This window comes from Cupressus sempervirens, chromosome 5, assembly GCF_028749045.1.
Source record: "Cupressus sempervirens isolate cs-2001-9-10 chromosome 5, ASM2874904v1, whole genome shotgun sequence".
NCBI classification, from domain to species: domain Eukaryota; kingdom Viridiplantae; phylum Streptophyta; class Pinopsida; order Cupressales; family Cupressaceae; genus Cupressus; species Cupressus sempervirens.
In genome coordinates, this window is record NC_143122.1 from 947,694,742 (window position 1) to 947,714,267 (window position 19,526).

Here is a 19,526-nt window from a genome sequence, read left to right on the forward strand (position 1 = left end):
CCTCCTTGTCACTATTCAGTAGGCTTTCAGACTGTAGAATTGGTAGTGCAACATCCATTGGTGCCAATGGCTGATATCCAAGACAAACCTCAAATGGACTATGCCCTGTAGTACTATGTAGTGCACGGTTGTAGCTGTGTTGCACGTAGGGTAAGCTTGCATCCCATGTGCGAGGATGTTTTGAATGATACATCCGTAAGATATGAATGATCATTCGATTCACTACTTCTGTCTGCCCATCTGTTTGGGGGTGGAATGCTGTAGACTTTGTCAACTTTGTGTCCATTTTATCCCATAGTGTGGACCAAAATTTGCTGATGAATCTGCTATCCCTATTAGAAATAATGCTTTTGGGTAGCCCAAAATGAACCCAAACATGTTCAAAAAATAACTTCGCAGTCTCTTCTGTAGTAATCATCTTTCTACATGCCACCATAATAGCCATTTTAGAAAACCTGTCTACCACAACATATACACAATCATGTCCCTGCCTGGTGGTTGGAAGCCCTGACATAAAATCCATTGAAACAGATTGCCATGGTTTATCAGGGATAGGTAATGGTAAGTATAGACCCAACTTACGGTTTGTTGGCTTTGCAATTGCACAGGCTGCACAAGCTTGTATATATGAAATGATGTCCTGCTTCATTTTTGGCCAATAGAAATGTTTCTGAAGGATAGAAGTAGTCTTACTAATGCCAAAATGTCCTGCAACACGACTATAGTGGGCTTCCCAGATCATTTTCTTTCGTTCCTCAGTGGGTACACATATATGACCAACATGGAAAAGCAACCCATCCTGCAAGTAAAAATCATGGATATGCTTTCCTTCAACCAAACTATTATAAGTATTAGAAAAATCAGGGTCAACACCATAGAGTTGTTCCCATGTGGATGATTGATGACCACACAAATCCAACACCATTGTCAAACCTGCAATTGGAGGCCTACTCAAGCAATCTGCCACTTTGTTACTGCTTCCTTTTTTATGACAGATGTTGAGGTGAAATTGTTGTAGATAAGCTGACCATCTTTGATGCCTGTCATTCTGCAACTTCCCTTGTGTCTACAAGAATTGAAGAGGTTTATGGTCTGTATGTATAATTGTCTCCTTTCCTAGTATGTAGTGTTTCCATTGTTTGCAAGCCTGAACAACAGCATACAACTCCTTGTCATAAGTGGGGTACCTATGTATTGTATCAGAAAAAGTTTCACTGTGATAGGCAATAGGATGCCCATGTTGCATGAGCACTGCACCGAGAGCATAATCAGACGCTTCAGTTTCTATCTCAAATGATTGTTGTAGATCTGGAAGGGCCAATACTGGTGCTGAACATAATCTTTTCTTTAACTCCTCAAATGCTTGTTGTTTTTCCTCTGTCCACTGAAATTTTGCTTGTACTCCACCCCTTAATGATTGATTGAGAGACCATGATATATGTGAAAAATTAAACACAAATCTACGATAGAAGTTTGCTAAGCCCAAGAAGCTGCGAAGTTCTGTTAAATTTTTAGGAGATGGCCAATCTCGGATTATCTGAATTTTTACTGGGTCCACATGAACACCCTCAGTATCAATTATATATCCTAAGTATTGAATACTCTGTACACCAAAAGAGCACTTCTCCATGTTGGCATAAAGTTTTTGTTGTTGCAGAGTTGAAAGGACTTGTTCAACATGCTGCAGATGCTCAGACCAAGTCTTGCTGAAAATAAGTATGTCATCCAAATAAACTACTACAAAGGAATCAATAAATGGTCTAAGCACATCATTCATCAACCTCATAAATGTGGCTGGGGCATTTGTTAGACCAAAAGGCATAACCAACCATTCGAACAAACCTTCCTTAGATTTGAATGCAGTCTTCCATATATCTGTTGGATCAATTGGGACTTGGTGATATCCAGATTTCAAATCAATTTTTGTAAAAAATTTAGCCCCCCTAAGTTGGTCCAATAGATCATCAATTCGAGGGATTGGATATCTATTTTTCACAGTGATTTTATTCAATGCCCTATAATCAATACAAAGTCTCCAAGTTCCATCTTTCTTTCTAGCAAGGACAATTGGACTACCACAAGGTGAAGCACTTGGACGAATGTGTCCTTTTTGAATTAACTCTTGAATCTGTCTCTTGATCTCATCATTTTCTAGAACTGATCTCCTATATATTGGCTCATGTGGTAGTGGTGTGCCTGGGATTAAATCAATAGAGTGCTTGACTTGACAGTGTGTCGGGAATCCCACTGGTGATTTAAATACACTATGATATTCTTTCAACATCTTTTCCAGCTGATTCTGTTGGTTTTCTGTTATGGTTACCTTAGCATGTGTATTAAGGACCACTGACTTTGTTTGTTCAGAACGAACCATGAGAAGAACAAAAGCCCCAGTTTGAGCAATCAAACGTTTGCATTGTTTAGCACTAACTAAAGAAGCAATTTGTTTTGGACATACCTCTGGTATTCGATACCTCTTCTCGCCAAGCTTGATTGTAACACTTCGTGGCCTAGATTCATATATTCCGTGCCTTTGATACATGTAAGGCTACCCCAATAATATGTCACATACATCCAGTGGTGCTACATCACATATCACTTCATCCTTGAAAGGCTTGATTGAATATGACAGATGACATTGTTGAGTTATTTGAATATCTTGTCCTTCATTTACCCACCCCATAGAGTATGGTTGTGGGTGTCTGGTCACTTTCAAATTCATTCGTTTGACTGTCTCCCTGGATATCAAATTCTTTTGGCTTCCACTATCAACAATAAAATGCAGAGGTTCCCCATCAACCCACATCTGTGAATGAAAAAGTCTCTCTTCATCTTCACGATGCATTACTTTAGCAGTTCCAACTATGGCATATGGGTCTGCTTCTATGATGGAGTCATTATTCTTTTGTTCAGAATTATCTGTTGGTGATGCTTCAGCTTCAGGTTCAGCTTGCTCTCTTCTTATTTCTGTAATAAGATTTTTAATATTTCGACAATCCTTTGTATTATGGGTTGGAGATTTATGCATCTCATACCACATGCCTGCATTATTCTGTGTCTTTTTTGCAGCCCACCATGTGTTCTTAGAAGAGTTTGAGTGAGGTTCCTTAGTCACATATTTTCCCCCAGATTTATTGTCACCTTCAATCTTTGGCTTATTATTTGCAAAGTAATCCTTCTTTCCTTTATTCTTCAATTTCTCCTCAATTTTTGTAGCATATTTATAAGCAGTTGCCAATGTTTCAATATTCAAAAATTCCATCTCTGTTTGAATATACCTGTGAAGTCCACTACGATATTTCAGAATTCGATGCTTCTCTGAATCCTTAATACCAAGCCTTGCTGAAAGTGCACGAAATGTATTGGTGTAGTCTTGTACAGATTGCTCCCTCTTCTGTCGAAGTAATTGCCATTCTATGTATTTCTGTTCATACTCATCCTCGGGAAGATATGCTTCTTTTATGTATTCTATGAATTCTCCCCATGTGGGTTTCTCGTCAACATATATTTCACCAGAAAATTCCCGTTGTTTATTTGCTAATTTAGTTTCCCAGGCCAATTTCACATGGGTTTCAGCTTTCAAGAGAGAAAATGTAATTTTTTCTGTATCTGAGAAGTTGTGTATAGAAAAATACCTTTCTAATTTCGATAACCAATTGTCAACAGCTTCAGCATCAATTTTTCCTTCAAAATTTGGGATGTCAAAATTGACCTGTACTTTGAAAGGAGTAGTTCCATGAAATGGTGTTTCTGATCCAGAGGATTGTTGGTTCTGGAGCATGAGTGTGAATTGACTCATCATCTCCTCTCGTTGCTTATTCAAAGCCTCTTCCAACAGCTTCATTGTATCGTCTGACATCTTCGATCGTGTATGTCTCAAAGGTGGATATATTGACAAATCCTGTGTCTGCAATCCTAATCTTTGGTAGGATGTCCTTGTGTTAATTGGCATAAAAGGAGCGTTCCTGCTCTGATACCACTGATCTGAATTAAATCTCCAGATTATAATACCTGGTGTGAAACCTGCGGTATTGAAATAATAATAATAAACAACAAGATTGCCAACCAAAAACTAAACTCCATTCTATTCGAAATATGAGTTTATACAAAGATGGAGGATCTCAAGGGTCACTAAAATCCCCTTAGAAAATGAAAATGAAGAGTCATTAAATGTTTAATACAAAGATGGAGGATCTCAAGGGTCACTAAAATCCCCTTAGAGAACGAAAATGAAGAGTCATTAAATATTTAATATAATTAAACTTATTCAAACAATCAAAATTATCAAAAAACTATATAAAAATTTAGGTCTACTTGGACAATGCATAACTTTCTAGTCCTAGCTCCGATTTGTAAACCGCTTACTTCGTTGGAAAGCTGGTCAAAAACTCTAGAACCAAAATTGGGACATCAAATCAAGATTGGATCTCCACGAGGAAGATTGTCCCAGAAATGCTCCGAAGGCCTTCAAAAATGCAATTTACTGAGACATAGAAAAAATCGAAGAATTTTATTATTTTTCTATCTTTTTACTGCCAACCTGATCATAAATAGATTTATAGCTAGTGATTCCCATTTTTTGAGGTTTGGGCCCAAAGCATCCAACAAGGTCAAGGGGAAGTTTTCTTAATGTTCTTTTCCCTTTTGCCAATTTTGTGTTGTCAAACTTGCCCAATGTTTAAAAGGTACAGACCAAAAAAATAGTAAGTACTTGAGAAAAATTCAACATGTCAAATTGGCATGCTCTCTCGTGAGTTAGATAGAAAGGCAAAAGAATTGTCAAGTAGTAACCAAGATTGTCAAAAGCACCCTTCATCATAGGGTTTAGGAGATGGTTAGCCAGTCCTTCAATTTTCCTAAACAATAAGTGCAATCATCATTTAAATTAGATTTTATTTTATTGGGTGAAAATATTATTCTAAATTATGAAGTCATTTTTTTTTCTCTTTACCACTAATTACTATTTTGACTATTTCGAGTGAGTTCTAGTTTTTGTGGGTTGCATGTTTTAATATAATTATATAACTAATTATGTAATGCTAATAATTGACATTAAAATTTTTTCTTTTAATATTTCTATTAGCTATATTCTTGGTGTCCATATGAAATGATAGACTAGTTATTTATTTTTCTATTTTTTGTACCTATTATATCAATTAATTCAACAAAAATAACTCTAAAATATGATTTATGTATAGAAATAATCAAGTTGATCAATTAATTTAATTCAAGATCCTTATGATAGAAATGATGCCTAAACAAGTCCATAAAACACATTTGACATAGAGCACAACTAACCAAAAGGTTGGGCAACTTTGTGTATAATCACCACATCTTTGCACTATAAAACACAAGGCAAAAGTCAAATTGGCTTAAATTAGTGTAGTAGTAGTTAGATTTGTTCAATTTTTTAGAAATTTTTTGAGAAGTAACGACCTATAATTTTTTAATAATTTTCTTTTATCACTTCATACTTTATTTTTGAGCAACTAAGTAGCCCCCCTTTTTGGAGAGTCTTTATATTTCTCATTATAAAATCATAATTTTGTACGAGTCAATGAAGTTGATATCATTCAACCTGATGTTCTTAGCTCTAATAAATGTTAATTTATTGCAAAAGTTATGAAGTTAATCATATAATTTTGTTAGGTATCAAACTAGCTCGTAAGCCATTTTCACTCTAGCATGTGGTTGAGTTCAAGAAAGCCATAATAAGAGAAAAAATGGAAGATGAGACCATGAAACAACTTCATTTGTCGATATTAAAATATTCATCTCTTATAATAAAAACAATATGTATATAAAGAGGATAATAGGAAGAATTGCCAAAGAAAAATCCTATCTGTATTTATCTCGCAACAACATTCTAGCATCTTAGTCTTTCCTACAACAATATTTCAATAAACTTATCTATCTTGCAATGGTATCCCACCTGTGTGCTCCATTTTTTATTATTATCAACTAACACACCAAAAAAATAATTTCCGAAATCAAAATTAAAAAAAATTAATAACAAGTGAACCTTTTGTAATTAACATAGAGCACACAAAATATATAAGGCCATCTTTAACATAAGTTCTACACTTTTTGTTGATAGCACATGGTTGATTCAAGAAATTGCATCTTCATCATTTGAATATTTAGATAAGTGGACACCAAGACCTTCTTTAATTACAAATGAATACTTCAATGAAAAGATATATTTCACTTGTAAAAGATGCCAAAATAGGAAACTAAAGAAGCGACGACTTGTTGATATCCATAGATTAAAATATGGAGTTTTTATAGAAGAGGTACATTACACCTAATATATTAGTATTCTTATAATAAATACTTTCTATACCATTAAATATATTATTGATCATATCAATTGATTTTCTGATGAAAAGCAACTTCCAACTCCCAATGTCATTGAAGAACCAATGGATATCATTGATGATAGTCAATCACAAGATGACAAAGAGACACATTTATGGATGAAACCACTTCGTAGATAAATAAGGTTGGTGTGAATGAATTTATCCAAGACTTTTATACATCTTCTGAAGAAGTTATTAATTCACCCATAACACAACTCATTATGATGCCTCTTTTCCCAAATGCGGATACTTCCACATTGGCAACACTTATGTTGTTGATGAATTTAAAGGTTACATATGGATTTTCAAACATGTGCTTTACTAATATTTTAAGGTAGGATTTGATATTCCTATAAGTTAATTCTCTAGATGTTTTTAAATTTTTTAGTGTTTTGTATACTAACAAAAATTATTTAGTGTATCATGTAGGGTTTTGGCCAAAAAAAAAACTTCCAAAGGACAATAACTTGCCTCATTCTCATACAGAAGTATGTTCCATAATGAAAGATAGTGGAATGGAGTAAAATGTATATGATGCATTCCTGAATGACCATATATTGTACTATGGAAAGAATCCAAACTTGCAAAAATGCCTAGTGTGTCACATAGGCAAGTATCCTCAAGACCAAGCATCCAAGAAGGTTCCTTAGAAAGTGCTAAGATATATTACACTAAAGACAAGGTCTCAGAGGATGTTGAAATGCAAGGAGTTGGCAAAATATATTTATTATCATGAGAAAGGGAGGAGCCCAGATGGTCTCATGTGTATGGTTGTGGATAGAAAATATTGGAAAGAGATTGAGGAAAAATGGCCCCACTTCAAAAATGAGCTGAGGAATGCAAGAATTTCACTAGCAATGGATGGTGTCAATCCTTTTGGAGATCTTAGAACAACATATTCTATTTGGCTAGTTTTAATTATTAACAACAATCTTCCCCCTTGGATGGCAATGAAAAAGGATCATACGCTATTAACTCTTATCATACTAGGTATGAGAATATATGAATGCAATGTGTTCTTTAACATTATATATAAATATTTCAATTTTTTTAAAACACTAATAAACCTTTTGTTTACTTAGGGAAGTATCAAGTAAAGGATAGGGATGTATACATGGAGACCCTTGTTAACGAGCTTCGTGAATTATGAGATGGCATAAATATGTATGATGTATCAAGGTCTATCAATGATAGAAATTTACTCTTTTACACGATACTTATCTGGACAATTCATGATGCTCCAAGGTTCTCTATTTGCTGCGATAATATATGATAAATTATATTCTTAAATTATTTTCTTCATTGTTCCATTTAGTAACTATGGTCTCTATTTTTATTTTAGGGCTACAAAAAAAGGAGAAACATTGTTATCCATCATGTGGGCAAAAAATCTTATATAGATAGTCAAAAAATCTCAATAAAATTGTGTATGATGAGTATAGACAATTTTTACCACAAAATCATTGCTATCAAGTGCATGAGAAAAATAAGCTCAATGGAAAGGAATTGGAAATGAGGAATCCAAGAAGGATGAACCTTTCTAGGTGGAAAGCATTGTATGACAAAAAAGAAGGGGCAGACTTTCCACTAGGAATAAAAATACTCCTAATTTTCTACAAATTAGAATATTATGAGAACTTTCCAATAGCCCACCTATTTGATACTATGCACATTGGAATAAATGTGGCAGAGTGTTTGTGGAAACATCTAAATGGAAATAATCTTGAAGCTCAAATAAAGTTATGAAAGGACCAACAAGTTGCTAATATCATGTCAAACATGTGGTTACAAGAAGAAACCTCATATTCTCATGCTCCATGAACTCTTACATTAAAGGAGAAAGAAAACATCATTGATACAATGAAAAGAATAAAATTTCCTTCTGCCTTTGGTGTGAAAATGAGAAACTTATTCACAAGAGATGGATCAGAGTTTTTAGGCCTTAAAACACATGATTGGCACAATTAGATAAAACTTTTTAGTGTTGGAAATATTTAAGAATAGCTAGGTTATTGAGAGGGGAGGGGTGAATCAATAACCTCAAAACTTTTAACAAATTCAAAACTTAATTGCATTAATAAATTTGATCTACTGCATGCATCAAGAATAAAGAAACGTAAGACACCATGAACACAATATTTGGTGACCCAAAAACCTTTCAAATAGAAAATAAAACTAAGGTGGCGATGATACCCACAAAATTTTAATACTATAGCATAAAGTTGGCATGTTAAGGCTTATAATGATCACTTCTGATGATTATCCCTGTTAGGGGCAATTAGGATTGCTAGGTCCACCTTGTTAGAGGCTTTACAAACATACAATGAAGTATGCATTTAGTAAAGAGATCTAAGAAAAGACTATTAAGTCTACCATGTTAAAGGACTTGAAGTTCATTCACTTGTTAGGATGAAATAGTAGATCTTTGACTTACAACTAAATTGCTGGATGAGATCTTTGAAGCACTAATCACCCTTTTGTGATAGATATAACTCTGCTACTCCTAATATGGCCTTGCAATACTTTGCTCTACTACTGATTCACATTCACATGCTTTACATTTCATTCACATTATCTCATATCATTACACTAAACACTTGGATATGATACAATACATTACATATATATCAATCCAATTTACATAATTACATGGTTAACCATTACGCAAGTTAACACCAATATTATAAAGTCAACCCAAATGTAGATACTTACGTTCTAAAAACTAACTTGGTGAATTTCTAATACACGATGTCCACTATCATTACTCAGCATCGTCATGCACTTGGTAGAGGTAGATGCTCATTCCATACTAATTACTTCAACATAGTTTCGAACATGGTATACACTGGTGACTCAGTAGATACTGTGTAACTCTCTATAAACTACATTCTCTATCTACTACAACTGTGCTTAGTAGACACTATTCTTCATTCAACTCAATTAACATTGGCTTTGCTTGACTTAAGGTATTAACTCGGTAGAAACTACAAAGCTTAGTGAACACTAAACTGCTTGGTCTGAACTGGAATCTAAATAAGTGTTGTCACTAATAACAAACTTGACTTAATGTCAACAATCTCCCCCTTTCGCATTAGTGATAAAAACAATTATCAGCCAAAATTTACGAACAACATAGTTTGATACTTAGCTTGGTATGGCATGCTGATTTTTTTGAGATTTTTCAAAATTTGTCTTTGTAACTCTATTATATATACATTTTCTTTACATACATCTCCCCCATATAATGTACATATCATGTTAGACATATTGACATACTAAGTGTATCTCCTAGTATGGTATCTTTCTCTCATGATATTTACAAATATCTCCCCCTTTTTGACAATAATGCCAAATATTTATACAAAATCTACTTATATGGAGACACCAAAATGTGAGATAAATTCAAAATGTATCTTAAGAATAAGAGTTAAGGTCTTGTCCCAGTTATCTTGCAAAACTTTGCATGTTTGAAGAGTAACTTGTACTTCTGCAGAGAGTTCGATCATGTGATCTACAATTGAGAAATTATTATCATGGATCAATGTTTTGGAATAGGCAATGTGCTTCTGCATTGTATCCATGATGGAAAGGATCATATTTTGAATGTCTATGAGTGTAGAAAAAATCCTTACTTCCTCTCTCAATAATTCTACCTACATATCTGATAAGAATTTGACCTTAATATGATGTGTAAAGCTTGAACTGGGGTCAAGTTGCAACTACTTTGCACTAGCCATCAGATCTTCATCTATTTTGTTCAATTTACTATTTATTTCCTTGGTATGCTCGGTAACATCATATATCTTTGCAAAAAGAGATGTTACATTTGTGTAAGAAGTTTCAAGACTTGTCAAAATTGAATAAATTTCTACTTGCTAGATAGCTATTTGATGAGCAATGTGCTCGAGCACTTTATTATCAAATTTCTTTTTTGCTTTCTCAATTAACTTATCTTAGCCAGTGGAATCTTCATTGAATTTTCTAACTACCTCTTCTAATTGTAGAAAAATGTGTTGAGAAGAATCAACATCAACACCTATGGCTTCTGTCAAAATATTCTTTGGATCCTTGATAATCCTATATTCTATGTCTCTCTCTTCTCTAAGTTTCTTTTTCTTTTCCTTCTTTTGTACAAGTTGACCAACTATGTGCTTTTGATCCAAAAAGATGTTATCAAAATCCCATTTGGTAATTTCAATTTCCTCATCCAAATATATATCTTCATCTATTTCCTTTCTACTAATCATAAGTCTTGGTTGAACTAACTTTGAAGTTAATGCTTTAGATTTTGGAATAAAAACAATGGTGGAAACAATAAGACTAGTAGTGAAAACTTGTACATTGCCTACTGGTGGAATACTAATTGGAATAGTTATAGAATTCAAAATTGAAGTATTAACAAGTGAAGTACTGATAAAAGTATTTACAATTAAAGCACTTACTGGAGTATGTACAACTAAGGTAACCAAAACTGAACAAATCAAAAACTGCACTTACTGCTAAAGAACTTAAAATTGTGGAACACTCTGTATCCATTGCTGAGGCTAGCTTGGTAACTGAAGGGTATTGTAGCTTAGCGAATGAATTGGTAGACATTTCTATCTGTGATGTGCGAAGTTGAGACGTAGCAGGGAGTGATTGGACATTTGATGTATCAATGGTTGTCACAATCAATTCTACTGAAGCTATCTCTGAGCTTGATGATGTTGCAAGTTTTGTTGGAGAGTGAAAAAGTGAAGCTATGATAGGCATAGCTATCTTGACTGGGTCAATCTCTTCTTCTTCTTGTCTAGCTTCCTCTTCAACTTCTTCCTCTTTTTCTTCCTCATCATCCTTCATTAACTTCTAATATACTTCTGCATCAATTGTGAAAAATGGAGTAGAGTCTTCTTCATTTTCTTCATCCTTGTCACTGTCATCATCATCTTCTTTCATTTCAACAGGATTTTCACTTGGTTTGTGAAGATGGAATACATTATTCCATAGGTTTGTAGCATTCTTCACAACATACTCTATATCTTTCATCAAAACTAGAAAAGTGTTGAACTTTAAAGTCATTTTGTTCTTATTGTCTTTTAATTCTTTATTTACCTCTACATCAGTCAAGTTGGGTACCAACTATTTCAATGTTCGTGCAAAAATGTCTTTGATAGTCTATATGGTGTTCTCTCATCTAACCTTGACCTTATTTAACAAAATTGCAGGCATCTGAGATGCTAGTTGGTCTAGAGAGAATTTCCATCTGCCCAATTTGTCGATGACCAAATCTTCAACTTATTTCTACTTCATACTTAAGAGCTTTAAAGTTGTTTATTCCAACACCTTATCTCATTAACTTCAACCTTTCTTGAAATGTGAGAGGAGGTTAGTTGAAGATTACCTCACTACTTTCTTTTCCTACATTCTTCTTAGATCTCCTTGTAAATACTGTAGTGGATGGCTTTGGTGCCTTGGTGATGATCAACTTTCCTTTCTTCCTTGTTGGTTCTTCATCCTTTTCATATTCCTCTTCATTCTCTAATTCTTTCACATCTTCTCCTTTTCCTTCTATAATCATAAGAGGGGTGCTTGTTGTTCTCAGTTTTGTTATTCTCCTCTTGCCTTTGTTTACCACCTATGGAAGCTTGATCTCAAGTTCAATTCTTGATTTAACCAAATCATAGGGTCTAAAGAGAGGTTTCTTTAGATCTGCAGGCTCATTTACCAAGACTTCAATGATTTCCTTTGCCTCATCAATGTTAACCTCATATGGAAGAGGTTTTACCCACACAACTCTGGGCCTTATTGCCTAGATGTATACTCTATCACTATCTACCACAAAGAAAACATCATCCTTATAATCTTCAACCAACTTCTATGGTATCTTGAATCTGTTATTCATCTTTTCCTTGAAGGTTTCAAAATAGTTATCCATGATACTGTCAAAATTTTCACCCATTTCAGCGATGTACTCATTGATCTGATATAAAATGGGTGTGTCTTTTCTCCATACAATTGTGCATTTGGAGGGGAAAAACTTTTGAACATAGAAAAACAAACATGTCAATAATGAGCCAAATTTGCATGGGTTATTCTTTGGGGTTCTAATGCTTTCCATATTTTTTTTTAGCTACTTCAACAACAAATCTGCTAGGTCATATGACAGATTCTTCTTTACAACCTTATATGCTAAGTCAACCGCTTCACATGAGACACTATTGAGTGGTCTTGAACTGTAAATCTTATGCGCTATCATATGGATACCAAATTTTAGTTTTATATTAGTTACATTACTAATTTTCATTCCTCTACCATCCCACTCGACAAGGGTTTTATTTTGCAACTCATCCCAACCTAGGGTTTTAGTGGCTTTAGGTTTGGTGAGGATGGGGAGACTAGTAATATGGTGTATTATTTTCTTGGTAATTAAAACTAGTTGCTCTAACCATAGTTGACCATTATGAATTTGACTTAGGATATAACTAATCCATTTAATTTGAAACTTTCAAGGTAGGTGAGGAATATGAGTTAAACTTTTCTCTTCCAAAAGTTTGTACTAGGTTCTAAAAACTGACTTGGTGAATTTCTAATATGACTAACTAGGTTACTAAGAGGGAAGGGGTGAATCAGTAACCCCAAAACTTTTAACAAATTCAAAACTTAATTGCATTAATAAATTCGATCTACTACATGCATAAGAAATAGAGAAACATAAGACACCATGAACACAATATTTGGTGACCTAGAAACCTTCCAAATAGAAAGAAAAATTGGGGTGGGGATGATATCCACAAAACTTCAATATTGTAGCATAAAGTTGGCCTGTTAAGGCTTATAATGATCACTTTTGATGATCTTCCCTATTAGGAGCAATTAGGACTACTAGGTTCACCTTGTTAGAGGTTTTACAAACATACAATGAAGTATGCACTCGGTAAAGAGATTTAAGAAAAGATTGTTAAGTCTACCCTGTTAAAGGATTTGAAGTTGATTCACCTGTTAGGATGAAATAGTAGATCTTTGACTTACAACTAAATTTCTAAATGAGATCTTTGAAGCACTGATAACCCTTTTATGATAGATATAACTTTGCTACTCTTGATATGGCTGTGCAATACTTTTCTCTGTTGCTGATTCACATTTGCATGATTTACATTTCATTCACATTATCTCATATCGTTACATGAAAAACTTGGATATGATACAATACATTACATATATCAATCCAATTTAGATAATTACAAGGTCAACCATTATGCAAGTTAATACCAATATTACAAAGTTAGCCCAATTGTAGATACTTAGGTTCTGAAAACTGACTTGGTGAATTTTTGATACATGGCATCTATTGTCATTGCTCAACATCATCATCCTCTTAGCAGAAGTAGAGGCTCAATCCATACTAATCACTTGAACATAGTTTTGAACTCAATATACATTGGTGACTCGGTAGATACTGTGTAACTCTATATAAACTACATTCTCTGTTTACTACAACTATGCCTGGTAGACACGATTATTCATTCAACTTGGTTAACACTAGCTTTTATTGACTTAAGCTATTAACTCAGTAGAAACTGCAAAGCTTGGCGAACACTAAACTACTTGGTCTAAACTATAGTACTTGGAAAACATTGAACTGATAGGTAAACATTGAACTACTTGGTCTAAACTAGAATCTAAAAAAGTGTTGTCAATAATAAAAAACTTGACTTAATATCATCATTTAGTACATTAAAATTATAAGAAATATAATAAGAAATTTTTATGTTTGAGTAATAAGATCAGTTCATACATATTTTAACATAGATATTCATCAATGGCCATTCAGTATGTGTTGCCTATAACACTACCAAGCACTTTTGACTGTGATGTAACATTAGCTATTTATAAATTATCTAAATATTTGAGGTAATTTGTATCAATCATGTATACACTTACATGACTCTTGTCATTTGAAGTTCATCATTTCTTATGCAATTATATTTGTTCACATTTTAGTTTTCAATATATCATAAATCTTTATAGTAATACATATTAATACTTGTAGTTGAGTCTCACCTAAAGAGATAGATTAGGATGACTTGAAGTATTGGAAGAGGAATATTTCACTTTTGATGTGTGATATACAAATGTGCTTCCCTCCAAGGATTTTCAATTCTCAGGAGCACTACCTTATATACCTAGTAGAAGAGATTGAGTTGTGTGGTCCTATTCATATTTGAACAATGTGGCTTGTAGAGAGATATATGAAGGTTTTAAAGTAAGTTTTTAGTCAAAATTTTGACCTAAAGGATCCATGGTTGAGGGGTATATGGTTTTCCAAGAAATGATCCATTTGAGTGAGTACTTAACTCAATTTCACCTTGAAGCCCCATGATTATGGAATCATAGCCAACCTCAATAATATGAAGGAGAAACATTAGAGGGTTAGGGGACTTCAAAGAGGATCAAAGGTATGGAATATTAATTAAAATAGTTAATTTTATCTTAGATATTAGAGTACATGGCTTCAAACAATTATTGTTACATCAAAAATTTCTAGTTTTCATTGTAGATGGTAAGGAGTGGGAGGCATTGCATTTGTATATCACATACAATTCTAACTTTATGTTGGAATGGATGGAGAAGTACACTAAAAAAAAAAAAAATTGAGGATGAAAAGGCATGGGCTGACATATACAATAAACATGGCTGAAATACCACTTGACAACTACCTACAAACCATAAAAGAAAATGGCCAGAGAGATGCTCATGGAATTGGCTAAAGGCCAAGATTTAACATGAGGCAACCAATAGGAAGAATAGAGTGACACCACAACAACTACATTTCATTAAAGGACCTATAAATGGGAAGGTTATACTATATATTAACATGTTAGATATCTTTAATGCATATTATTTTAACTTTTGAATCATTGAATCTAATTAACTAATATTTATATCTTATAGGTCACATATTACAAAGGAATGTAGAATTATGGTCATCATTTTTGAATTAGAAAAGTTGATGAAAAGAGAAAAACTTATGATTGTGGAATTTCAACATCATTTGAGGTGGAATTCCGTTCACATGCAAATGATAGACAATTGATTACAAGGGCACTTTAGTATTATTGAGCATTGGAGGATGTTATAGAGCTAAAAATTTTGTCTTTCGAGAAAGTTTTTTTTTTTTTTTTTGTGTTGAATGGTATGAGCTTATTAAAGTGGGTGAAGAAAAAACTATCTTATTTCATGAAAATGGATTCAATATGATCAATACTTCTAGGTTTGAAGTATTGAAGATAAACAAATATTTCTCATTCCAAATTTAGAACAAACTGGATGGTCATTTGTAATTGACTATGATCCAAGAGGGCGAAGAGTAACATTTGCTCAAGATATAGACGACCATGATTTTCTTGAAGATGCAAATGTCCCTCTTGAAGACTTAGATGACAAGAATGGAGATTATGATAGTTTTAATTCCAATGATGCATATGACCGAGATGAAGATCATGATGAGTTTATTGAAGAGTTTGGAGGACATGAGAAATCAAATGGGCATGAAGTCCATGAGATGAAAAATTTATTGATTTTCATTTACCTATATTTGAAGGTAATGAAGACCATGAAAATGATAGTATTAATTTATTTTTGGATTTAGGTTCCATTAATGATGGGAAATATATTTCATCAGATATTGAAATTTCAAATGAGGATGACATTCTTTGATTGCCATTTTCACCTTGAGATGGTTGTGAGGATTCACAAATATTTATTCAAATATTTATAGATTTAGTATTGTGGTTTTTAGCATACATGATACATAATATAACTTAAGTCATTTTAATGTTATAATTTTATTTTGTATGTTTATAATATCAATTCATTGCAATATTCATAACAACACCCTCTCTTCTAATCATCATGCCAAGTCTTTGATCTTTTACAATAAATTTACTTTTAGTCATGCTCTTGAAATGATATTGAACCTTATAAAATTACTACTAATTATAATACATATGATGTTGATCATTTTATATTACTTATTGTTTTCTTGACCTTGTAAAAATCATTGTTTATCAATGTTGCTGAATTTATTTTGTTATTAAGTTTTTGTATGACTTCATGTTGTTATGAATTCATTTGAATTTTTGTGGGGTATATTATCTTCTATTTTGGTTTTGGATGTTGCTAATCCATTGCTCATATTTTATGTAGATGTCAATGTTCAATAATCTTATACTCTTTTAATGCATTAGTTGAAATGATTTTTAACTTCATATAGCTTTGCGGTCTTGTGATTATTATGCCTTTTAGAAAATTTAAAGACACAACCTTTATAAATAAAATAAGCTCTTTTGACATTGGCTATCTTATCCCAATTTCGGATAATTGGGGCCTTCAATGTCATTCTCATGGACAAAAACTCTTTTGGAATGTCTAAAATACTAGTAATTACATTTATGTCTTGGGATAAGTTTACAGATTCAATGCTGACCATTCTCACAACACCTATAAACCAGAATTAGACCTTACAATTAAATGACTTAATGGTCCATTTCTCATTAACATCTACTTTCCTTGTAGAAAATTAAGTATTGTTTTCTTGCAAAATTTATGTGATTACCTTATAAAGAATGTGCATGATTTCTTTGGGTGCTTGACTAATTTCCTCTAGAATAGAATTCCTTAGTGAGGTAAATGTAAAAATTTAGGAATGAAATATATGATTATGGAGGGTCCTCTTGCATGAGGCATTTTCTATTAGTAGGTTTTTCCAAAGGATGTGTCCATTCATATATTTTAGCTTACAATAATTAAAGCATTCTTCTAAGATTTGGGAATAATTTTTATAAAATAAATCATCTAGATTATGCTTCCTTATGAATTCTACTAAATATGTTATGGAATCAGATTTGAATTTTGCAAATAGAGATATAATTTTAATTTTTATGTGACTGTAAGGTTGGATCCATTGCTAGTCAAAGCCCATGACATGATTTATCCCATTGGGTTGTACACTTTATTAACAAGAAAAATAACATAGTTATAATTGTTGTGATGTTTACTCTTCAGTATGCCTTACATGCATTTAGAAATAAGTTCCATAGAGTGGGAATTAAATTTTATTTGGATATTAAAATTACTAATACATATTCTTTGGTGTGCATTCAAAGTTGTGTTATATTTCAATATGGGCTTCTAGTTGTTGTTTACATTGCAGTTTGTTCAATTCTTTGTGCATGAAAATGTGAATAGAATCTTGTGGAAATCTCCAATGGAAGTGAATAGGAGTTTCTTGAGAAAATCCCTAAGAGCCATATAATTATGCTATAGTTTAGTGTGGAAAAGATACTTATATTTTGTCACTAGCTAACCATTGGATTGTGGAGGGTTCTTGGGTTTAGAGGCCATTATTTATAGCGTCACTTGGCCTCTTTCAGATTAATGATATTAATTGCACTACTTGATATATGTTCTCTTATTAATACTTTGTCATTATGTGTTTCTTTAAGGATGTACCTATGGGTTCCCCCAAATATACTATAGGTGACCCAATGATCTAAAATACTCTAGTTGAAATGTTAAGGAATGGGCAAGGGAAAAAGATTACTATGATGGTTCATGAGGTAAGTTTGAAAATAATATTTAATAGGTTCAATTATTTTATGTTTTAGATTATATTATGTTAATTTATGTTTGTGAAATGCAGGCCATCTCTAAAGTTGTTCAAACCCCTATTACACCCTTTATACTTCTAATACTATGCCAAAAGTAAGATTTCATCTAGATTTTTTCACACTTAATTATCTTATTTGACCTTTCATATTATGTTAATATTTATTCTCTTACCATAGGATACGTCTAGAGTAGCTCCATAAAGGATACAACTTGTTGGCATGAAAGACCTAATTATGCCATCTGAGACATCCAATGTCATGCAAAAGGTAAAATTCAAAATATGTTTGTGTGGGTTTTATTTTGTTATCTACCCTATTATATCACTTTAAAATTTATATTTGTACCTTGTAGGATATGTCAAGATGTGTCATGCCCCCTACATCTAGACTAGATACACCCATAACAAGAGCAACATCAAGTGAAATACCTCATAGAATATCATCTACATCAAGCATAGATGCTCCTAGTATACCAATTGAAATTAACATTCATGTTCCTATAATAACTAAACCAAGATCAATAAATAATCCATCAAGTGTGGGTTCAATCAGAATTCTTGCACCAACACTTGAACAAGTTTCTTTGAGGAATATTATGGAATCACAATCAAGAATGTTAAGGCTACTACTAGACACTCTTGAAAATGTTGAAATGAGGAAAGAAATACTTTAAAAAATTGAGTTATGTGAGAGGACATAGTCGGGGAGCACAAGGCTTTCTTTTGTTGAATAGGTAAAATTATTTGAATTATTATCTTAATAGCCTTTTGCAGCTCATATTTCTATTCATAATTGTATATTGTATTTTTCATAATTTTATAATATATAATTCTTATTACAAAAATATTTTTTTAATTTTTGAAACACCCTTGAAAGGTATAAACCTTGGATGATATTTCTTGACAAGGTATAGCTGCAAACTTGTATCATATGATTGAAAGACACTAGTATTTTATTCTTTTACTAATATTTCTCCATTGTAGATATCATTACATAGCACTTGTCTATAACTTTATATTTTTTTGAAATACTTTATTCACAATTATTTTTAATACACAAACTTTTTATTGTTGTTGAATAGCTTTACTTAGGTTGTCTTGATTTCAATGAATATAATTTAAAATTGTTTTCTTACTTTTACTTTGTCCATGCATTCTAGAATGAACTTATCTGTTCAAATGTGATGTTTACTACCTCTAACTCATCATATGTTATCCTCTAATGATGTTTTTTGTTTCTTCCTCATAAGATTTTGCTCTCTTTCCTTATGGACTTGTTACCTTCTTAATGCAATGTGCTATTTACAAATAATATTTGTGTTTCCTTTCTTTGCATACATTGTCTCATCTTTTCAAATTTGTTTTTCATTAAGAAAAATCTACCTTATTTATCAATAATCATTTTATTTTCAATGCAGTTTAGTTTTATTTTAAAACTAAAAATAGTTACATATTATGGTTAAGTTTCTAACATATTACAATATTACTATAAATACAAGAAAGGAATGAATAAGTGACTG